General features: G+C 42.0%; 1 protein-coding gene across 4 annotated transcripts in view; it reads left to right on the top strand.

Annotated features, from left to right (window-relative positions):
- The window catches only part of Suclg2 (succinate-Coenzyme A ligase, GDP-forming, beta subunit), a 245850-nt gene that overhangs the window by 84952 nt on the left and 136385 nt on the right, over positions 1-24513 (top strand). Inside the window, exon 3 of one of the 4 annotated variants that reach the window (XM_030255295.1) lies at positions 17945-18097. The exons of the other annotated variants lie outside the window; for them this stretch is intronic. The gene's annotated coding sequence lies outside the window, so the exon portion shown is untranslated. The remainder of the gene's footprint in view (positions 1-17944; positions 18098-24513) is intronic. 4 annotated transcript variants of the gene reach the window in all.

Here is a 24513-nt window from a genome sequence, read left to right as displayed (position 1 = left end):
TGAAAATAATTGCAACAGGGAAGTCCTTATGGGTGGGAGTGACCCCAGGGAGAAGGCAGCTCATCGTGGAGGCTGCATGTGCACTCAGCTCTTAGATCTCCGCAGCTTATGTCAGCCGCTTGCAGCTCGAGCCAGATGATGGAGTGTTCTCGTTCTAAAAAATACCCCCTGCCTGATATCTAAGCCTTAGAGATCATTTTTTACCATGTGATCAATTTTCATTAATATTCCTCTTCTCCATAACAGCAAAAGGACCAGAGAAGTGTTGTCTGTCCTGATCATGTTCCTTCCAAGGCAAGGCCAGGTCAGATGAGAATTAGTTCAGAAAAGAGCCAGATCTAAAGCAGTGCTAGCCTAACCCAACGGGTTAGCACTGGAAAGCTCTAGACAGGCATGGGCGTTAAGTCGTCAGGTGTCAGTTAGGTCAGTATAACAGGATCAGGCCACAGAAGAGGTCAGAGTGAGGTCAGGTCGGAACCTGGGAATAGAAATTGGATTGGGCTTTGTGAGCAGTCAAATGCAGGTATATATGCCATGAGTTTACATGAAAGGGAAGAACATTTTACAGACATGATATTTACTTTTTGATTTTAAGAAGTTAAGTTATATTTTTATATCACAAACTTACCTACATCAGATGTTCATTTCTGTGACCTGTAATAAATGTCACATATGCAGTCCTTAGCATTGTTCAGGGCTAGAACAGTGTTATTCTCCAGGGAGCTCCCCTATGGCCCTGCACTGCTAATTATGCATCTCCCTGTCCCAGGTGATTATGAACGCACTTTGTATCTTTTTTTAAAATTTTTATTATGTATTTTCCTCATTTACATTTCCAATGCTATCCCAAAAGTCCCCCATACCCATCCCCCCAATCCCCTACCCACCCACTCCCCCTTTTTGGCCCTGGAGTTCCCCTGTACTGGGGCATATAAAGTTTGCAAGTCCAATGGGTCTCTCTTTCCAGTGATGGCCAACTAGGCCATCTTTTGATACATATGCAGCTAGAGACAAGAGCTCCGGGGTACTGGTTAGTTCATAATGTTGTTCCACCTATAGGGTTGCAGATCCCTTTAGCTCCTTGGCTACTTTCTCTAGCTCCTCAATTGGGGGCCCTGTGATCCATCCAATAGCTGACTGTGAGCATCCACTTCTGTGTTTGCTAGGCCCCGGCATAGTCTCACAAGAGACAGCTCTATCTGGGTCCTTTCAGCAAAATCTTGCTAGTGTGTGCAATGGTGTCAGCGTTTGGAAGCTGATTATGGGATGGATCCCCAGATATGGCAGTCTCTAGATGTTCCATCCTTTTGTCACAGCTCCAAACATTGTCTCTAACTCCTTCCATGGGTGTTTTTTTCCCAATTCTAAGAAAGGGCAAAGTGTCCACACTTTGGTCTTCGTTCTTCTTAAGTTTCATGCGTTTGGCAAATTGTATCTTATATCTTGGGTATCCTAAGTTTCTGGGCTAATATACACTTATCATTGAGTACATATTGTGTGAGTTCCTTTGTGATTTTGAACGCACTTTGTGTCTTTACTGGCTTATCTTTTTCCTTTTCTTCTTCCCCCCCCCCCCCCCCCCCGCACTCCTCACTTCCTCCCCTCCCCTGCTTTTTGAGACAGGGTCTCACAGCTTACCTCAAACTGTCTTCATACTTCTACCTTCCAAATGGGGAGCATAGGTGAACTACCTATGCGACAGGCTTTTGAACAATGTGATGTGATGTGTGGCCAGCGCCTAGCTCTTTCTCTTTAGTATAATACCGCTGAGGTTCATGTTGTTGGACCTTTCAGTCAGTTGTTCTTTATGCTGTTGAGTGGCATTCGATTGTGTAGACAGAGCACATTTCATTCATCTCCCACTTGGTGGGTCTTTATGTTCTGTATTCCAGTGCTTGTGGTTAATGCTGCTATCAATGTTTATGTTTGAGATTTAAAAAAAAATATTGTAACATTTTTTAAATTGTGAGTTTCTATTTCAGTTTGTGTATGTGCTTGCAGTTGCCCACAGAGGCCAGAAGACGGTTTCCGGCAGCTGCCACACATGGGTACTGGGAATCGAGCTCCTGTCTGGTAGAGCAGTATGTGCGCTTAACTGATGAGCTGTCTCTGCCATCCTGAGTTGTTCTGCAGGACATGCCTTTATTTCTTTTGGGTATTGTGGTAGGCCAAAAATCTGCTCTGAGGACTCTTGCTGCTGGCATTACACCTGTGAATGTGTGGCATTGTGTGTTGAAAAGGACTCTGCAGATACAATTGAGGTTGCTAATCAGTTAGCCTTGAGACTGAAAGATTATCCTGGATTAACTAAGGGAGCCAGTGTGATTATAGGAGAAATCAGGAATTCAAAGAAGTATAGGAATTCAAAACAAGTAGAGCAAGCAAGGACTCAGTGTACTGGACTGACTTCAGGAGACACAGACCTCTGTTCCACAGCTCAGAGGAACACAATGCTGCTGATAATTAGTGAGCTAAGAAGAGGACTCCGAATCCCAGATGAGAATTAAAGTCCTGGCCAATAGCTTGATTTAGCCTGTGCAGACTGTGGAGCAGAATATCTTACCACTTTATACTAAACTTCTGACCTATAAGCATTATCATGCAATAAGTGACTCTGACTGAGTGCAGTTGAAGCCATCACACTTCAGATAACTTCTTATAACAGCAAAAGTAAAAAAATATAGACAGACCCACAAGAATTTAGTGATAAATTTCCACTTTAAGAAGCTTTGTACTATTTGAGTAATATTTCCAAAGGACCCACTTGGTTGTGTTGAAATTAGCCAGTGAGGAGCCAGAGCAGAAGCAGGGAGACCAGTGGGCAAGGTGTGCCAGGTAGTGATGTTCCAATCAGGGTGGAATCAGAACGGATAGAGGTGGCATGGTGGAAGGTGACACACAGGAGGCGGTGTGGTGGAACATGATGGGCATGTGTAAATGCACAACCCAAACTGAGAGGTTTCAGATGGAAGCTAAGAAAAAAGTTCATAATTGACTCAGGGGATAAAAGAAAGCTGCTATATGATATTTTCTGCTTTATCAGTGCATATAATTAACCTGCAGAGACAACCTAATTACTAATAGGAGTTCATGGGAAATTGACAGAAGAAACCTACCATAAATGAATAAACTCAGAGTGGCTTTGTGGGAAAATAGTTGTATGCATTATAGTTAAAGGTAGGGTTTAGGGGCAGAGAATGCCATTGTACAGGTGCATATGTATGTCATACTTTCTGCAAATGCCCTTAGTATCTTTTAAGCATTAAAACAACAGCAGCAGCAGCAACAACAACAACAACAACAACCAAAAAAACTTCCAAGTGACCCAAGGGCAGACATGGCTCACAACAACAACAACAACCAAAAAAACTTCCAAGTGACCCAAGGGCAGACATGGCTGCTGATGTGAGAATTAGCAGTGGTTTTTACTTTCTATCCTGGCATAAATCAGTATTTAGCAGAGGCCTGTCCTGAGCTCTTGATCCTCCTGCTTCTGCTTCTCTGATTCTGCTGGAATCACAGGTGTGCACCACTGCAGCAGGTCTGCACCACTGCAGCAGGTGTGCACACTGCAGCAGGTGTGCACTGGTACGCCTGACTGTTTGACTTTGCTAATTTGAGTATTGTAAGTTAAAATGTAGTACTTCAGCGACTGGAGAGATGGCTCTGCAGTTAAGAACACTTGATGCTCTTTTAGAGGACCAAGTTTAGATCCCAGTACATACATCACAAGGCTCATAACTAATGTAACTCCAGCCCAAGCTGCTCTCTTCTGGCCTGCGTGCTCATCTAACCACACATGGAATATACACACACGGTCACATAAACACACAGACACACACACAGACACACACACACACAGACACACACACACACACACACACACACACACACACACACAGTCCATTATATAGCCCTGGCTGGCCTAGAACTCCCTATGTAGATCAGTCTGGCGGCTTTGACCTCAGAACATCTTGTCTCTGCTTTCCAAATGCTGATATTAAAGGCATGGGCCCCCTTACCCATCCATTTGTGCATCTGATAAGCTTATGTAATTCTTGCATATTACAGACTTTATTCTTATCATATTGAAACCTACCAGCAAGCTTCCTGTTACTTCTGGATCTTTATAATCATTGTTCACTCCTTAGGTTCTTTAGTGTTCACATTTCCTCACTGGACAGTGCTCTGTTACCCAGAAGCCTCTCTGCCTTTCTGTGCTTGAGTTGGGCATCTCTTTGGGATGCTACTGTGTGGTCAGTTCACATTCACAGTGTTTATCTTCGTTTGCTTCTGCTTTCTTACATGCAGTTTGAACTTCATAAGTTCAAGGCTTACAATTGCTTCTCTGGCATAAAGAACTTGTCATGAGGAAGTTCTTAGTAGTACTGATTGGGTCAAATCAAGGAGGCACAGTTGCCACTTGAGTGTACACCTTTCTCTTCGAAACAGCAGAGTCTCTTCTCTCGAAGAAGAAGAGTACGGTGTCTAGAGAAAGCCTTCTCATGCTTTTTACAAAAGCTGGAAAGGGAACTCCTCGTGCTGCATGAAGTTGTGTGGTTACACCTGGTCGCCACTGTTGGGGGGTAAAGCACATAGCTATGTGTAAAGCAGATTTAGTCTTGTGCCGTCTTAATTTGACTACATTTCTGAAGTTTGCTCTTGAAATGACTACCATGGGAATGTCTGAGGAAAGTGTTATCTAGCATCTTTATGCCTTAGTAACACAACACCACTCCCACCTCTTACCTACTAGCACACCCAGCTGCATTTATACACAGAGATGTATGCCTGAGAACCGTGTTCCCTGGGAAAGGGACTGGATAGGCACACATTTAGAGGATGAAATTTTCTTGAGAAGTTGCCAGGCTTCACTGAGCAAGGAACCATGAAGGTGAGACCAGCCTTGGTTTCAGCTCCTCAAACTCAACCAAACAGACAGGTCATAGTTACAGCAGGTCTTGCTCAGGCTTCCCATAAGTTCTTGCAAACAGTTCAATTGTATTTGACATTTATTGGGTCATACTTGACATTTCTGAGTAGAGTAGGCATTTTCTCTTCCTGACAACTTAGTTGTGAAGCTGTGATTGACACTATAATGTTAAATTCAACTTGCTTCAGAATCAGGCGCGATGTTGAAGGGAGAGTCTGCTCCCAATGTTACCTGTGATCCATAGGTAATATTCTTACTGAAGGAGTAGAGAAAATGGTTAAACAAAGATGGCTTCTGCTGGTTACCTGGGGTCTCAGGCTCTCTGTGCTGAGTACGCCTTTGGCCTGCCTGTACGCCTGAGGAGATCCCCAGCAAGGAAAGCAAATGCATCCACTTTTAAATTGTGCTTGCTTTGACTTCTTAGCACCTTTTCTCATTTAAAACGCACGTATGCACACATACACTCCTGCTTCCAAACTATCAAGTTTGTTGGAGACTTTTCTCAAAAATAAGTATAGAAAAGATCAGTTAGAGTCCACTGAAAACACAGTCTTCCTTCTCAGTTTCCTTTGTAGCCTTCAGATATGCCTTTGAATGGAAAAGTACTCATAGATAGCCATAGAATGTCCTTGTATCATACCTGCTGTGGATCTCCATAGTATTCATTGCGTGTATGTGTGCATGCATGCACATATGAACATATACAAAGTTGGTACCAGATATTTATTTATCTAGTGGTGTAGGATGCCTGTACTTCGCCTCTATTATAACCGTGCCTCACAAGCCATCTTAGTCCACAGGCTCTTGTTCTACCTGTATAAGTTGTACTGGCTAGTTTTATGTCACTTTGACATGGCTAGAGTCATCAGAGGAAGTAACCTCTGTTGAGAAAATGTATCCTTAAGATTGAGTTGGAGGTAAGGCTTTGGGGCATTTTCTTAATTAGTGATTGTTGTGGGAGGGCCCAAACCATCATGGGTGGTGCCATCTGTGGGCTGGTGGTCTTGGATTCTATAAAAATGCAGAATAAGCAAGCCATTAAGCAGCACCCATCCATGGCCTCTGTATCAGCTCCTGGCCCCAGGTTCTGGTGGGACATGGATGCCTGCCCTCACTGCTTTGGATGATGAACTGTTGTAAGAAACTGTGAACAAAATAAACCCTTTTCTCCCCAAGGTGCTTTTGGTCATAGTGTTTCATCACAGCAATAGTAACCCTAACTTACACAGTAGTGCTACAGGAGTTGTCTTAGGGTTTCTATTCCTGCACAGACATCATGACCAAGAAGCACTTGGGGAGGAAAGGGTTTATTCAGCTTACAATTCCACATTGCTGTTCATCACTGAAAGACATCAGAACTGGAACTCAAGCGGGTCAGAAAGCAGGAGCTGATGCAGAGGCCATGGAGGGATGTTCTTTACTGGCTTGCTTCCCCTGGCTTGCTCAGCCTGCTCTTTTATAGAACCGGAGACTGCCAGCCCAGAGATGGTCCCACCCACAAGGGGCCTTTCCCCCTTGATCACTAATTGAGAAAATACCCCACAGCTGGATCTCATGGAGGCACTTCCCCAGCTGAAGCGCCTTTCTCTGTGATATCCCCAGCCTGTGTCAAGTTGACACATAAAACCAGCCAGTACAGGAATGAACATGCTGGTTGCCAAGTGTTTGAATGGAAAGTCTTCTGATTCTTATATCTTCAGATTGTACCAGTGTGCATTTATAAGCATAGCCAGTGACTCAGTGGCTCCTAACATTAGTGGCTTCTATACGAGGTTGTATATTATTGATCTGGAGTTTTTAATCCAAATAGCCATGCCATTGTCTAGAGCACTAATAATCCATGTGGGGTTTTTCTATAGCAGTGATCTTCAACTTAGTGACTGCGACTCCTTTGGGGGTTGAATGACCCTTTTATAGGATATCAGATAGTTTACATTATGATCCATAACAGTAGCAAAATTACAGTTATAAGGTAGTAACAAAAATAATCCTATGGTTGGCTCACCACAGCCTCAGGAGCTGTATTAAAGGGTTGCAGCATTAGAAAGGTTGAGAGCCACTGCTTACAGTTTTAGAGAATTTTTTAAGCTACTGTTTATTTGGAGCTGAGGACGAAGCCATACACGCGCTCAGCATACACTTGATTACTGAGCTGCGCTCCAGCCCCATTATTGAGTTTGCATTCTTTAAGAGCCAGCTTATTGCTTTATTTGAACTCTTCTTTTACCTCTAAGTCCACTCTGTAACCAGCCTAAGGACTTGGGCAGCTTCCTTTGGATTGTACCTATTACCCAAAGCAATCCGTGTGCTGCTATAAACAATTAAAAGCCCAATAACACTTTTAGTGGAAGAAGTTTCAATTTCTTTTGCTTATTAATATCCCCAATTCCTTTGTATGGGCATTTCCCAGTGGCTTTTTTGCTATTATTTACTATGTTTTGTAGATTGTTTGGTAATTTCATAAACGTACATAGTGTGTCCTTTCTTTCCTTACTACCTCTCATTGCCCCTTCTCAGTTCCCCACGACACCTCTAAGCAAGACCCCTGTCATATTTTCTTCTTCATGTATTACCCTTTCCTTTCCTTTCCTTTCCTTTCCTTTCCTTTCCTCCTTCCTTCTTCCCTTCACCTCCTCCTCCTCTTTTTCAACCTCCTGAAGTCAGTTAGTGCTGCCTGATTGTGATATGTTGATCTTGTGTGAGTAACCATAGCTGCAGTGAGTTCATGAGAGCAATGGTCATGTCGTATTTAGAAAACAACATTTTATATTCTTCCCTATCTGTAGCTTTTCTATTCTTTCCTCTCCCTCATTTGAGATGGTCCCTGAGCCCTGGGGAGTGATTTGACATAGATGTACCTTTTGTGGGTGAGCATATAGCAGCATATAGCAGTAACTTACTCTCAGCAGTTTGACTACTTAGGAGTCATCATGCTGTCTCTTACCCATTGCAGAAAGAAGCTTCTCTGACCAAGGTTGAGAGCAGCACTAATCTATAGGGCTATGTAGAAGGCAGTTTGCCAATATGCCCAGTTCAAAAAACAACAACAAAACCTAGACTCCCTCTAGGGCCCAAGATCCTAGATCATGGCTTCTTACCAGGTCCACAGTTCTGTCCTATGGAGCAACCTTCAGATCTCATCAGAAGGTGATTGTTTGCCTCTATAAACTTCGTGCCACTATTGTACCAGTGGGCACAACTTGTCTGTCAGGTTGGTACTCAGGGTACACCAGTGTGTAATATCTTTGGTGATTTTTCTCCTCCATCAGCATACACAGTACCTTCTGGCACTATAAAAGCTTATAAAGTAGTGGGTTTCTATAATTGTGTGTGTGTATATATATGCATATTTATGAATATATATATATGTATATATGTGTGTGTGTATATATTTAGTTAACTGGCTGTTTTCCCTCTTTGCCCATCTTTTTATAAATAAACAAACAAAAAATAAGTGTTATCATTCTTGTATGTGATTCTGCTTGCTTTCTCCCGCCTCTGTCTTATACTTGCATCTTTAGCTAGATGTCTTTATGTGTTCTTCATCTTCTTTTAGCAGATTTCTATGCTGTTCTGGAGAATGCATTCTTCCTAAGACTTGTAACCTTTGAGAATCTGTAGGTATTTATTTAATACTAGCTACCAATTTTTGTTTTATTTGAGAAGTTGGTGGCTATAGTTTGTATAATGTCACTGAAAACAAAAGAAAATGAAATAAAACATGGGTGCAGGACTGGTGGTCATGGTTTTTGCCCTCTCTCTGTCTCTTCTATGTTTGTGACTGGGCCAGACCTGTTACCTCCTAAAGCTCTTTATTACAGGTAACACTAACAAAAGGTTCATAGTCTATGATAAGGAGTGAAATTTCATCATTACAAAACCTTTTCAGATTTTACAAAGTAGTGGAGAGATAAAGTTTCATTGTCTCCCAAGAAACTCCAACAAGGAAACCAAGAATCAGTGAGCCTTTAGGAGGCAGAGGTCCAGGAAGTGGAAGGTACAGGGTGGGTCAATAAGTTTTAGTCAGCGAGTAGTGGGAAAGTTTGTAGAAATAACAGGCTCGGAGTGAGTGGGGAAAGATGGTGGAGTGAGCTGCTGGCGAGGGGACAGTCTCAGGGTGTATCAGGGCCAGGGAAATGTTGGTGAGTGGTTGATCTTTGTTCCATAGGTGGTTTGGGATCTTTATTACATACAGGGCTGGACCACGGGCAAGTGGCAGTGGAGGGAGAGCTGGGGTGTGTGAATATCTTCATGAATGGAACTTTACATTTATGGCATGCGAACGTTTATGGAATGGAGATAGGCATTCTGCGATAGTTTCCAGATTGGTCATAGCACTCATTAGCTTTAATCTGAGCTGCACATAGCAGTGGTGGAGTAGCAACTCCTTCACCGTTGGTTCTAGCAACCAGAAGTCTGACACTGATGCCTGGTAGCTGTGGCCTTTATTGGAAACCTTAAGGGGAAAATGAGCTCTGTCCCCTGTGGGATGCCAGCCAGTCAAAGTGTTCCTTGCTATGTGGGTGTGTAACTCCTATCTCTGCTTCTATTGTTACATTGTGGGAATCTTTCTGAAGATCACTCTGACTCCAATGAGATCGGAAGAGAGGACATGCCACTGGTGGACTCAAGTCAGGACAGTTCCTGAAAGGTCTCATTCCTGGGTCCAGTATGCATTCTCATTTTATATTCTAAAACCACAAGGTGGTGGGTGTGGACAAGCAAGCAAGCAAGCAAGCAAGCATGTACAGAACTGTATATAGCAGTCAGAAGGTTGGTAAGGGCAGAAGCCCATTGTTTCTGCTGTTTCTCTAGGTCTTTCTGTCTCAGCTAGCAAGTTAAGTCATGCTTGGCAAATAGACAGTGTAGGCAGTACTTCAGTTAAATCACTAAAGAAATCAACAAATCAGTATTTAGTAATTGGTCTTTTCTACCTTATTCTACTTCAATGCCCTTGTCATCCCTGTTTCTGAGTCTCAGGTCACCCCCATCTTGTTCCTATGAGGACACACATCATTAGAGTTTTAGTAGTCTAGTGTGATCACACCCGGAGGTCTTTAGCTTAGTGCAAAGACCATCCTCCAAGTACAGTCAGGTGCACAAGCTATAGGTAGACATGTTTTGGAGAGCGGCCCTTCAACCCAGTGAAGGTAGTGATGTAAGTAAATAGCCTGGTAATGTACAGACTTGGTAGGTAAGCCTTGGAGATTATAGACTACGGCTAGGTAGTCCTTGACTTAGCTTTTATTGTTAACTTGATAGAGCCTCATCATCTGAGAGGAACGCTTGATTGAGAAGTTGGCCTGTGGAGAATTACCTTGACTGTCTTCGTTGATGTAGGAGGCCCCGTTCAATGTCCCTTGACCTAGTTCCTGGGCAGGTGATCCTGGGGCATATAAGAAAGCTGAGCTGGAGCCAGCGAGCCAGTGAGCAGCAGTCCTCCATAGTTTATGCTTCAGTTTCTTGCCTTGAGTTCCGGCCCTGACTTCTCTCAGTGATGGATTTTTATTTGGAAGTGTAAGCCAATAAATCTTTGCTGCCCTGAGGTGCTTCTGCTCATGTCATTTGTTATAGCAAGAAAGCGGAAACTGGAACATTCCTGAAAGGAGCCCATACTTGTCATTTGCAGGTATAGTGCTATTTCTTGTTTTTTGTTTTGAGATAGTTTTGCAAGCGCAGCCCGGGCTGGCCTGGAACTTACCTTGTTGTTCAGGCCTGCCACTTTCATCCTGCTCACTAGGTTCTCACGTGCTGGGATTACATGTGGGCACCCCCATGCCTGGTTAGCAGCCCAGCTTACAGATATTCCTCAGCATCTGATTCTCTAATGGGGAGACAGATTGTGAATAAGAGTCAGGCCTTGGGGACCAGTATTTATTTAGCATTACAATTCAAAGCAAGAGACCAAACCTCAATCATTGTCTGTCTGTTTGTCAGTCTGTGTGTATATGTTTGTGTATGTGAGCATATATACATGTGTGTGTGTGTGTGCGCGCGCGCGATAACGTCACCTTGACCTATTGGATATCTTTGAGGTGTCACACTGAAAGTAGTTAGAGTTCAGCTAGGATTATTGCCAGGCAACTAGAACCTTTCCTACCTGTTGAAGCAAAGCCAGGTTAGAGAGCCGCCTTTGAGAATCCCTTGGTTTGTGATTTAATGATAGTAAGCTCAGTAAAATATGTTCCCATTTCTCCTCCCAGTTTTATGTGTAATGTGTAAGTGATAACACCTTAAGAATGATAAGCGATATTACTTGTTGTTGTGGAGTGCAGCAGGCAGACTAGGATTATTGTGTAAGTCACGTCCATTTTCAGGGTTTGTCCCTGAAAAACAAAGTTCTACCTGCTCTTGGCATTAATTAAATTAGGTATAAAAAAGTTATTTCTCACGTAAATTAATGCCACTTGACATTCTAAATTCTTCTGCCCTTAAATTCATAATTGCCTCATTTTGCCATGATTTATCCATTGTGAACTTAGGCCCTGTAACTTACTGAGAACACAGTTGTAAATGGGTTTCTTAATGAGGAAGAAAAACATTTAGTTTAAGGATGAAACAGCTTTATTCCCAGCTGTATTTTAATAATGAATTCCACTATTCCTTGCCTTCCCTATAACATAATAGAACTTTTAGTTCTTCATTTTTGAGCAAATTTTAGAATGTACTGATATAAACTTTATTCTTTGGAAATGTGATGTATTAGAAACTCATGCGAAGCTCAGTGGAGGTCATGCCAGCTACTCCTGGATGCTGTCACAGAGTTCTAGCATGTAGTTGCCAAGTCTGCTGAAGCCTTCTTGGACATCTTCCACTCTGGTGTCTTGGATGGGCTTCCTTGTCTCTGCTGAGGGCCAAGCCAAGCTGCGCAGTCTACATTTCAGGCCACTCCCACTAATTTTTGGCAGACAGACCAGTGACAGCAAGCAGGAAAAGGCTAAAGCTATGATCCTGTGCTGCCTGGCCACTCTTTTCTCTCTGAACTTCCCTGGTATGGGTTGCACTAAACACAGTCAGAGTTATAACTGGAAAGTTTCATCTTTCATAACCAAGCAACCAGTTCTGCTGGCTGGTGCTTCCTGGTCACCATGGCAACTTAACAGGTTCACCTCATTCCTTCCTCTGAGGCCGCATGCCCTGACTGTTCACTGGGCTTTCTTAGAATTTCCCTTCAAATAAAGAACTACCGTGCACATTCAGTATATGCTTTTAGTTTTAATACAAGATATTGTGCGACATTAAAATTCCATTACTTTGTTTAAATTCTTATTTTGGGTAATTAGATTTTTTTATGCATCAGCTTATTCTTGATTAGATGCCACTCTTTCTTTACCTCCCAATGCACACAAAAATCCCTTTATGTTATATTTGATACATAGATTACTATATATTTAGTATGTAATACATTTATGTTCTCTATTATTACACAGATTATAATCAATCATCTTAACCCCCCCCCCCACAAAAAAAAATAGAAGTGGGAATTTGAAATGGCAGAAATTTAAAATGTTAGTTGACCAAATCAGAGCTAAAAGCTAAGAGACAAAGGAAGAGTAAAAAGTTAGTACCAGCCAGGCAGCTGGTGGTGGTGCAGGCCATTAATCTTAGTACTCTGGAGGCACAAGCAGGGAAATCTCTGAATTTGAGGCCAGCCTGGTCTACAGAGTGAGTCCCAGGATGGCCAGGGCTACACAGAAACTCCCTACAAAAACCAAACAAAACCCAAAACAACAATGATAAAAGTTAGTACCTTTTTGCTTCTCCTCCCCCCCCCCCCCCCCCCACAACCCCCCAACTGCTTTTACCAGTTTCTATCAGCTGCTGCAAGGCACTTTTTACATTGCAAATTTGGCAGTTTTCCTTATTCTGTTGCTCTTAAGAAAAAGATAAAAGGAGGCCATCTTTCCCTGCCCTGGCCCTCAGTTCCTTGGGTGAACAGAGAAGAGATTTTACTGTTAAAACTAGAAGTAGTTGACAAAGTGTGATGTACCAGTAGCACTAGCTTGGCTGTTACGTGACTTCCCCTTCTGTTCTGATCAGGGAAAGATATCAGACAGAGGGTCTAATACAGCGTTTCCACCGCCAGATTTCTACTGTAAGCATCAATGAAATTATGTGACTGTGTGTGTGCTCTTCAGCTCTAACTGATGAAGCTAGAGAAGAAATCGACTTCCTAAGCAGATGGGGAAGGCACAGAGCAGCCTTCATTCCCAAAGGGAGAAGCCAAGAGGAAGAAAGGCAGTGTGGATATGAGGGAGTTGTAAACCTAGCAGAGTGCCCATTTCAAGATTTTTCAGTTTAGGAACAGTCCTCTGTGTTTCCCTGATGCTCTCTTCTCTAGCCCTGTGGAAACTGAGGTCCCGTGTCCTCAGTCTGCTGGGAAGCAGATGGACTCTTGAGGACCTGAGTGGCAGCCTGCCCCAGGAACGCTTAGTGGAAAAATGTGATCGTGTCTGTTCAGGAGAACAAGAAACGGGAGTCCTGTTTGATGGATTCTCATGCTTAGACTTTGGAGTCTACAGATGGAGAGTCATCTACAGAAATTATTGTCACAATCTAATAGTCTTTTTTTTTTGTGACTATTAGAAGGATTATGTGCAGAGAGTTTAGCAGCCTTGATACGGAATATCCTCAGGGATATTTTGTGATTTTTGTTGGTTTCATATTGTCTGAGAAATGATTAGATTAATGAATCAATAAATGAGAGTGGTAATGCACTTGCTTGGGATTTCAGGAATCCAGAGAGAAGGTGTTGGCAGGGGACAGAATTGCACAGCTCACCAGTCTGATGTCTTTCTTAAATAGATTCCTAATATAGTTTAATTGTGACACTCTTAGGTCTCATTTTGGAATTATTTTCTAGATAGTGCTAAATTTGTTCCTAATGCTTTCAGTATTCACTGTTTCAAAGCTTGACATTCTGGGAAGAATGAGTAAAAGTAAATTTAATGAGTCAGCACTTATGTTCAAAAAAAAAAAAAAAACAGTTGTAGCTTTTCTTTAAAAACTAAGTTGAAGTTTTAAGACAGAGATGACATCATTGGTCTTTGTCTTGAGGTATCAGGGATTTGTGGACAATCAGGGAGTCTTCTGTTTCATCCTTTCCCTACTTGCCACTTTGAAGTCTCTGAGAAAACCTGTCTCCTCAATGCTTCCTTTAGGACTCCTTTTGTATCTCCTGGCCCCATGGCTTTTTCTGGCATGTGAACATCCTTGTCTTTAGTTCATTCAAGACCAGTGGTGAGTTTGTTTGATTTGTTTTTGTAAATTTTAACAGGATCTTAATGGTCAGACCTTTCATTATTGTAGTCCCTTCTTGGCATGCAGCAAAAGACAAAAGTCAGAAAAGATGGGTGTCCAGTGTGTCTTCATTTAACATTTTGGTGAAATTTCATCTGTGTAATGATTCCTGAGAGAGTTGATCAGAGCTGATTAACACAAGCCTTTTGTCATTTGCCCAGGACCCTAAAAGGGTTGTCATCAGCATAGACATTTAGTTAGTTAGTTTTAGCTTTGTAGTTTCAAGTTAAGTATCATTGAATTAATTTTCCAGAATGACAGTTTTAAAAACTATTTTCACAGGAACAAAAAGACAGATTTTCTTTGTATATAAATAAAGAACACAGTTTATGCTGAGGATGGAAGTCTCCTTAAATAAAACATTGTCTCTCTTCTCCTTGGACTCAACTGGGAAAAATCAATATTAGGTTCTTCAAATGCAAAAAAGATGAAAGGGAAAAGCTGATGTGTTAACAGGGCAAGGTGTGTCCTTTTCCTGGGGCTCCAGTTTTCCTGTGGGTTTTAAGTAGTCTCTCTTCAAATCGTGTGGATTAAAAGGACACAGCGGATGTTTACTTCTGTGAAAGTAGAAACAAAGTCTGGTTCCTATGCAGGTTGTTGGAGGGTTTCCTTTTTTTTTCTTTTTTTCTTTTTTGTCCTTAAACTTCTGAAATTGTTATTCCTTATTCATTCTGCACTTATTTTGATGAATGAAAATATAATATTTACTCCTTTCTCTTTCCTTCCTCTAGTTCTCCCATTGCCTTCCCTCTTGCCCTGCCCAAATTCCCCAGCTTTCACACTGATCACCTTTTTTTTATTATTGTTACACACCACACACACATGACTCACGCATAAACCCAAATATATAAATGCAACTTGCCGAGTGTTTTTTTTGTCTGCTTCATAGAGTTCTTACTACAGCTACCTCTGCAAGTCAGGATGTATATAGCATAGGAGGTTGCAACTAGCAGGTTTGGAATGGAGTGGCGGGCGGCATGGATTGCCTTATTTTATTTGCCTCTGTGTCTGCAGCGCCTGACCTGTGACTGGCATATGGTGCTTGATAAGTGCAACCACACAGCATTCTGTTCAAGCTTTGACTGATTTCTTTAGGCCCAAGGACTTACTCATTACTTCTTTTTTCAAATGCCACAGTTTGACAGCCTGATACTTATTGTTAACAACAACAAAACATGGAGAAGAAGAACAGAAGCAGCATTAGATAGACTGACTACCAGTTAGATTTTGTTTATGAAATGGAAAAATGTTCTAAGGCTGCAGATCACAGGGCGTGCTTTATATCAATTACTAATATCTGTATCTGTCTGTCTTACCATATCATCTGTAGCTTTCTACTGAAATACTAGGATTCCAAGTTCCAGCTGCTTTGTATGGCTTGGAAGAGAGAGATGATTGTGACCAATGCCATATTCCCTCAGGCAAGGATTTCATTCAGCATGCTTGTCTCGTATGGTGGCTGAGAGTTCCTCCTCAGGCCATTTGTTCACTCCTGTAGTGACATGGTGATGCAGTTGTGCCTTGCTTGGGTAGCGATCTATGTAGGTTGCCAAAAATAGAAATTAAGATCAAATATAAACCAGCTCCAGAAAGGGGGAAAAAAACAATTCATCTCAACACTGTGTTTCTAACACACTGAGGGTAATGCTACACGGGGCACACTGTACAAATATGGAGAGCAGCCTGCTTTGTTTATAAAAGTAAGCATGTATTAGATTGGTCAGAGTGTAATTTCTAATGAGATACATTTGATGTTCCTTGAATGAAGGAGTATGATTCTCAGGAGGTTATTCTTTTATTTACCTTCTCTACACTTTTACAGATATTAAGTTGGTGACAGGATGGTCAGGCCGTTTCTTCTTGGTTGCCTTCTACTGAGAGTTCACATGCTTCAGGGAAAGCTAGAGCTTCAGGGAGGCCTGCTCAGCCTCAGTGTTTCCCCTGTACTGTGCCCTTCTCATGGACATGTGCTGGAGATCAGGACACGGGGGACATGTTCCTGCTTTTCATAGTTCATTCTATTGTAGTTCTTCAAGTATCTTTTAATGTAAACATCTTGACGGATCACATTCAAGACTCATCCTCTGGTGGCTGAAGACTGGAAACTCAGCAAAGAGGAACAGTAGAGCTCTTCACAGGTCTGAGGCCTTGTTCACTCAGAGCAGGTAGCCTGGTTCTGAGCACACCCCACTATTGTCCCCTTTACAGGTGCAGTTCCAAACACTTCTCAGAGACAGTGCCTGCTCACTCTAGATGGGTAGAAAGAACAGGTGTTTCTAGTAATTTCTCATAACATTGTGAAAGGTTTTGAAAACAAATTTAATGCAATTCATGATATAAACCATAACTATAAGTAATAGAGTATAATAAATCCATTTGAAGGCAGTATAAGTTATATGCATTATCACTTAAGTAATAGTAAGCAGGCAGCCATTTTAGTAATTTGATAATTAAAGTATGTTATATAATTTTGAGGAATTGCGGTATTAAAATAACATTTCCATTAAGTGCCTGTCTACCTCTAACAAGCCCACCCACCTTTTTGTGACTCATAATCTTTCAGAAGTAGAAGGTACCACCTCAACTCAGAGCCAGACATTTAAAATCAAGTCATTATAAATCTTCTGCAGCCACATGAGGTGACAGATGTTGTTGCCCCCTTCTTACAGACAGGACAACCGATATTGAGAAATGGATGAAGCCTGACATGCTCTTGACCACTAACTGTGATACTGGCTTCTTTATTACAGAAAGTTGGAGCAATGTCTTGCCAATTAGTTTCTAAATCAAGGAAGCTGGGTGCATTAACACAACAAGATTGGAGCACTCGTACAGTGCCTGAAGCCTCAGCTCATGGAGAGGCTTTACAGGGATTTTACTGGAGCCGAGGTGTCAGTGGGTTCTGTAAAGTATTGTATGGTGCCTCTGCCTCCCACTGGCCTTTACCCATTTCCCCAGTACACATGCTGAGGGACAGCCTGTTGGATGGCTCAATGGGTAAAGGAGCTTGCTGTCCAACACAGTGGAAGGGGAGTTCTGATGGCTACAAATTGTTTTCTCACCATCTCACTACTTACTACATGAATATGTATACACATAATGCATGAATAAGTAAATGTAATTATTATTATTTTAATGGTGATGAATGGAGGTAAAAAATGTAAAAGGAGTGTGTCCTTAATAGAAACCAAGCCTTAAGTAGGAGCAGCTTGTTGGATGGCAGAGCAACTCCTTTATTACAGGAAACTAGGCAAGTGCTTGGTATGTTAGTATCTAAATGTAAGAACCTGGACTCTTAAGGTGGACTTACAGACCGAGCATGAAGGACTAGTACAGTGTACATGTAGGACTCCTTCCTGTGAATGTGTATAAGGAATCTGTCTATATTAAACAAAAAGTTTGTTGTTTTTATTGATATGTATGTGTGTGTGTGTGTGTGTGTGTGTGTGTGTAGACACCCATGGAGGCCAAAAGAGGGCAGTTGTGAACTGCCCAACATAGGTCCTGAGAAGTGAAATCAGGTCCTCTGGAAAAGCCACTCCCTCCCTTAACCCTGGACCCATCTCTCTAGCCCCCATTTTAAACTCTTGGAAACCAGGAATGCAGGGCCCTAGGGTAACCATGGTGATTAGATCTCTTTAATGTTCTCCATGTTCTTAGTATGACCCACTGAAAAGTGAAACCTTCCAAACCTTCCCGTTGGTTTTCTAGGAGGAGGAAAGTAGACAGAGGAGGCTGGCGTGTGCATGGTAATTGAAAATGGCTGGTGGTGAGGGGCGATGTAGGAACAGCTGTTTCCTTCTGCTGGAGGATGAAGATACACAGAGTCTCCCAGCCTATTGTTGTTTACACGGAAACAACCAGGTGAGGTGCTGCAGCTGCTAAGTTTTGCATTTTTCACCAGATAGAAGAAGTATGTTTTCTTTTATATTTGTTGGGAACTTGAACATTTACTTCTTGTAGAATGGCAGGTTTTCTGAATGTTGGCAACATTTAATTGAAACAAAGCAAAACAACAACAACAAAAATATTCCACTTTTTTGCTCTTTTTGTTTGTTGCATGGGAGTCAGTAATAGTGGTATTTACAGGCTCAGTTGGTAACGTGCCTGTGTTGTAAGAGAGAGGAACTGGATTTGATCTCTAGTACCCTGTAACAAAAAGCTCTTGTGGTGCCCATAAAATTGGAATGCTAGTTTTTGCGGTGGGTGGGGAGGCAGGACCAAGCAGGGCCATGGGACTCTTTGATGAGTTCCAGGCTAGTAAGAGTCCTGGTCGATGGTGTCTGAGAGGACAGCCCGACCCAAGGTTGTCCTCTGGCCTTCATGTGGCACTACACATATATGAACATGCACACACACGTGCATATGCAGGGAAGAAAAGTGCAGAGTGCGGGACTCAGCTCATCGTGGAAGCTGGTAACCTCCCTTGCACCCCAGACGTCACAGTGGAGGCAAAGAGTCACCCTGACACAGTTGTTACGTGACCTCACAGGCACACAGTGGCGTGGCTCCCCCACCACCAAGTACATCATACACATACACACACGAGAACACTACATTTAAACTGTATAGCCCTTAGCACTTATTGACTCTTCTTTGTTGTTACAAAATTCCATGCTTGAGAACTCAAGGGAGGAAGGGTTGGTTTATTTCCTCGAGGAAGGGCTTATCTAGGCTCCTGTCTTCCAGTTTTTTGTCACTGATCACTTGGCTACATTGTTTCTGGGCTTTTGTCTGGTGAGGTGGCAGGAAGAGTGTGGTTGCTGTGAGTTCTGCTGCAGGCATCACTGCTTCTCAGTGAGCAGCTTCCTGAGCAAGCTGTGCCCTAAGCGTGCTGCCCCCCGAGAGGGCTGCGCCCGCCATGAGCTGCTTCTGGATGACCTTGGTCTACCTTAACACTCTCCTCACGCTGAGGATGGAACGATCACTGAAGTGCTTGCTTGGGAAGGACTCGGGGTGCACAGAGCACTCTCTGAGGATCTCTTCCCTCAGACCTCACCTGAGGTGCTTCTACAGTGTAGATGTTGATTGTGGTTCTGGTGGTCCAGGTGTGAAGAGGGCTGGTCCTTATGTGGTCTGTGGTATGCAGATCTGCTGGTCTTTACCTTCTTGTAGAGAGCTCACCTCGGTCCCCGCCTTTGCACCACCGCTTTTCTCCCTGAGTGTGCATCTCTGTCCCAGGTTCCCCTCTTAAAAGTCTACATGAATGATCTCATTTTAGCTAATTGTCCTTCAGTGACTCAGTCTAAAAGTAATGTCACATTCTGAGTTATAGAGATTTAGGATTTTAACTTAAAAATTTGGGGGTGGGGTACAATTTAATATATTAAAGAGAATTTGTTTTTGTTTTCCATTCTTAAAGATGGCATCCTGTGTTTTAGCTCTGGCTTGTCTCACACACTGTGTCACCCAGGCTGGCCTTGAACATATAATCTTAATTTTCACCATTTGAATACCGAGATAAGAGGTATAAACCACCATTTTTGGCTAATATTCTTGCTTTTTTGAAGCTGTATATGTCTGTGTCCATGTCTGTGTCTGTCAGTCAGCATATATGTCTGTAACTTAAAATTTGAACTACAACTTTAAGTTCACAAAAAAGCTAAAGAGTTTTGCCTTGGCGTGTTAATTTTCCTGCTTGCCAGTGTCCCCACAAGAATGCGACATTTGTCATAGCTGATGTACCTACACCGACACAGCAGTATCACCCACGTCTACAGTTTGCATTGAGGTTAATCTTGATGTTCTAGTGGTTTGGGCAAAGGTAAACATTATTTATACCAAATAGTAATATTTGTATTACTTTTACTATGATTTAAAAAATTCTTTATAGACCTACAGGATAGGCCTATATATATATATATATATATATATATATATATGCCTCAGTGGGTAAATATTGTCTTAAAGTCAACAACTTTGATGTCAGAGAGTGACATGGTAAAAGGAAAGAACCATTTCTGAGACGCTGACCTCTGACTTCAACACAAAGGCCATGGTATCACCCACCTGCCCACCAAGGAAAAGGTGTTTGTTTTTCCTTCTGAGATTTGGTCTTGCTATGTAGCCAAGGATCTGGCTTGAGCTCAGGGTCAGTCATTGGGGTTCCAGCCTCCACGCCCAGCTCCCACTGAGTGTGGGAGTAGTTTCATATAGTTTCTCAGGCTTTTACCTATTACACTCCCTATGAAGACGTCAAGATGGTTTCACTTTCATTCACACCAGACTCTGAAGGGACCTCTGCCCTCTTGTTCTGACTCTTCAGGTTCTTCTGCCACTCCAGTCCTGGGGGTCCCTGGGGAGGAGACTCCTCAAGAAATGAAGTAAACTGATTAATCATGTCTCAGAAAAGCAGTTAGGCGGCTCCTCAGAAGAGATCCACATTGATGTTGTGTGCTTGCTCATAAAGTCAAATTTAGAGCTAATAATTGTGAAACACTAATACAACCAAAGCTCTTTGTTTGCCGTCACAGAGCTCCTCATGAATAGGGTCTTATATTGTTTTGTTTGCAATCCCCTTGATAGATTTGCCAAAATTGGACCCTTGAGGACTGACAGAATTATACCCTGTGTTCTGCACTCAGTTCCACTCCAGGCTGTTTCCAGAGGGAGCAGTGTTTCCTCATCCCAGAGCAATGGCAGCTGTGGCAGGAACAAAGTCACTAGTAGGCCACAGGAAATCAACTGGTTCTCAAGGAAACAAAACTCTGCTTTTCATCTCACATCACCCATACAAGGCCCAAGGCCCAATACTTTCGAAAAAACTGCTCTTCAGACACTCTCCGGGGTGAGAGTAGTTGAGATCCAGTGTGCTAAAAGCTTGCTGGGGTAGCAGACATTACCCAGACAGGCCAGGAGTCCCATTACCCATGCCTCAGACGTACAAATTGGGACATCCTCTTTCTAGAGAGCTGCAGGTGCTGTTGAAGTTTCAATTTTCTCTCTGGCATTTAAACCATATGAATTTGTGTATGTGTGTGTCAAAGAATAGAAAATTAGTTTTAATTGTTACTTATGAGGCACCATATGGCTACACTATAATTTTGGCATCCCATGGAGCTGCATGTGCATATGGAAAATGAAATTAATTGGAAATCACACCCTGAAATCTATTATTAAGTTAATATAGCTAACAGCTTGTGGGGTGTCCTCTCACTCAGCATGATGTAATTGCACATAATAACAAGTAGTTATAAGCTCACATAGGAAACAGGCCTGGATACACAGAGGTCAAAGGGACAGGCTTAGAAAGGAAAAACATCAATAATGGATGCCACAGCAAACATTGAAATTCCTCACTGTCCACAGACCCAGGAAACATGGCGCAGTTTGTTCATGCACAAGTGGATTGATCAGCATTCTTTAGACTTGCACAGCAAAGGGACTAATTTTGTTGTTCAAAGTAGTGTGGTGAGCTAAGGGCACGCTCGCTGGAATTAGCAACAGTTATTAAAGTCAGAGGCATCCAGATTAGATGGGCATCGAAATCCTCTGTATGACTCTTAAAGGCCTAATGAGCCCATTTGTAATTTTTGAAATTTTGATTTATTACTTTGGCATTTCTCAACAATTACAATTGCAAAGACATTGGTATTATTGTATTGTTCAAGCACGAAGCCTGGAAACCACTGGCTTAAATTCTGTTAGCTCTGTAGCACATGAACCTACAGCTGGTGAACATTGGATTTTCTGAGTTTGTTTTCAGCTTTACATTAGAATAAGATAAGTTACAGATATAAGTCTAGAGGATTGTTTGGTGAAATGATAAGCAATTTATATCTTGTATTTATTTTAAGAAGTGTGTCAATTTTTAGTTCTGCCTCTTTGAATTTGTTTATCATAGTGACCAGGATGTGGCGGGAAATAAAACCTTCGTGTAATATAAATTTGAATGTGAAAGGAGGCAAAAGGTATTAATTCATAAATACAGTCTTCATTAGAAATGAGGTATAATCTCTATCCATTATAAATTGATTATAAATGGCTGTCCACTTTATCATATTAGTAGTTATTTTCGAAACTTTAATTTCTGGTAAGTTCATAAGTGTGTGTATGTGTGTGCATGTATGTGTGTGTGTGTGTGTGTGTGTGTTCATGCACACACATTCCACTAAGTGCCTATTGCAAGTCAAAGGGCAGCTTTTGGGAGTTTGTCCTCTTCTTTCACTGTATGGGTCTTGGCAGCAAACACTAAATGCATTGGGCCATTTCTCTGGCATTAATCATATTACCAATTCTTAAAGTGTCAATATTAGTTAACTGACTTGCTTTGACTAAGTACCTGACAAAATGGAGGAAGGGTTTATTTTGGATTGCAGTTAAAGGAAGGCTACAGTTTGTATGGTGGGGAAAGCATGGTGGTGGCACGATGAAGCAGGAAGTGCTGTAAGCTGTAAGTCTTCGACCCCCATCCATCCCTAGTGAACAGCTTCCTCTGGTTGAGGTTCTCACTCTTAGGGTTTCACAACCTTCCACAATTGCACGGCCCCTGGGGATTACATGTTCAAACACATGCTCCAGTGGGGAACATTGTGCTTTGGAGTCACAGCAACATCACCAACCTATTAGACTGTATGGGATTAAATTGTGTAGATTTGACCCAAGGAAGGAAACTCTTTCTCAGTTTTATTTGTCCAGTGAAAATGTGGCCATAGTAGAAGCTGTGCCTCCAGATAGATCTAAAATCATAGTTGGGAGTGGTTTGGAGCAAATAGCAGTCTAGTTACCTGAAAACATTTCTTCAGTAGCAAGAAGCCTGTCTCTTGTCCTATGCCAGTTTTCTTTAACACGTTGCAACCATGTAGTGTGATCATTTGCTCACCTATCTCTTCTGACTCCAGCCTCCACATTCTTGATTATATTACATTCTTGGATGCTGTCATGTAAATCACTCAATAGGTTCCCTTCCCCTAAGGGTGCATGCGTTGGTACCCCAGCAGGTCTGTTTCATCATCTCAGAGACACTCCTGGCTTCCTCAGCACCCGAGTCCTCAAATGCCTCTCCATTCTTTAATGATAGTCTTTGGACCTTCACTACCGTGGACCTAATTGTGGACTTGTGACTAACTTATAGCCAGTGTGATTTGGTGTCATTGTGACTCAGGAGACACATGTGGAGGGTTCTGATGGTTGTGGGATTATGACACCAACCCTGGGACTCTGTGTAACAAATAAGCTTTTATTAAAAATTTTCAAGTTATCATTTAAAAATGTTGATCCTTTACCTGCTGAATTTAATTTAATACTATACTTTTGGGACAATATAAAATGAAAATAATTCCGAGTTTACTAAGGAAATAAAATTTTAAAATAGGCTAGCACCAAATTTGTTAAAGTACCCTAAGGGTGTTGAATTTCATCTCTCTAAATCACATGGCAAAACCATAGAAGTATGAAATATTGTTATTACATATAAAGGATTCTATGGAATGGTGTTAAGATCCTTAGGGAAGAAAAAAGTAAGTTCTAAATGCCTCCAAAGTAAACCAGACAACTTACGTACAATGTGATAGACAGTTCTGACTTCTGTCTGCTAAAACCAGGTAGAATTCAGCAGACATAGGCAGAGCTGTATAACCTGAATGAGCCCAGGGTATTTCAAATCTTCTCCGAAGGGGGTCTCCATTTATCTTGTCAACTGTTAAAAATAATTTTGGGGGCCAGAGCAATGGCTTAATTAGTTGGTAAAGTGCTTGCCACACAAGTGTAGGGACTTGAGCTCAGTTCTTAGGACCCGGAAGAAGCTAGCAGTGGCAGCCATGCACTTGTATCCCAGTGCTATCTGCTGCTAATTCAAGAACAGAGAAAGACCTCGTCCCAGAAGACACACACACACACACACACACACACACACACACAGAGAGAGAGAGATTCTGCAAGAAACAAAAATTGCTCACCTGGCTGAGATGAAGATGTTTGTGGTTCATGACCTTGGCTATAACATGAAATGTGAAGTGTGCCCTTACAGCTTTTAGCCCCAGGAGAATCTAAAATTTGGTAAACAGAGGGTCAATACTTGTTAGTGGTTAGTGACCTGCTACATTGGTTTTCTTGTGGGTTTGCACTGAGAGGATTTGGTCCTTCCTCCAGTGACTGGGTAGATAGCAGTTCTGCTCTCTGTACCTTGTTGAGTAATTGACATTACTTTGTGACTTTTATGTTGAAGGATAAAGTTTTTGACATTGATTATAAATACTATTATAGTGCTTTAAAGTTCACAGAATCTTTTCAGTTTATTAGGTAATTGCCCATGCAACTTAGTACTCACAAAGGTTTTACTT

The sequence above is a fragment of the Mus musculus genome, chromosome 6 (assembly GCF_000001635.26).
Source record: "Mus musculus strain C57BL/6J chromosome 6, GRCm38.p6 C57BL/6J".
NCBI lineage: Eukaryota > Metazoa > Chordata > Mammalia > Rodentia > Muridae > Mus > Mus musculus.
This window is presented reverse-complemented; position numbering and strand designations above follow the sequence as displayed.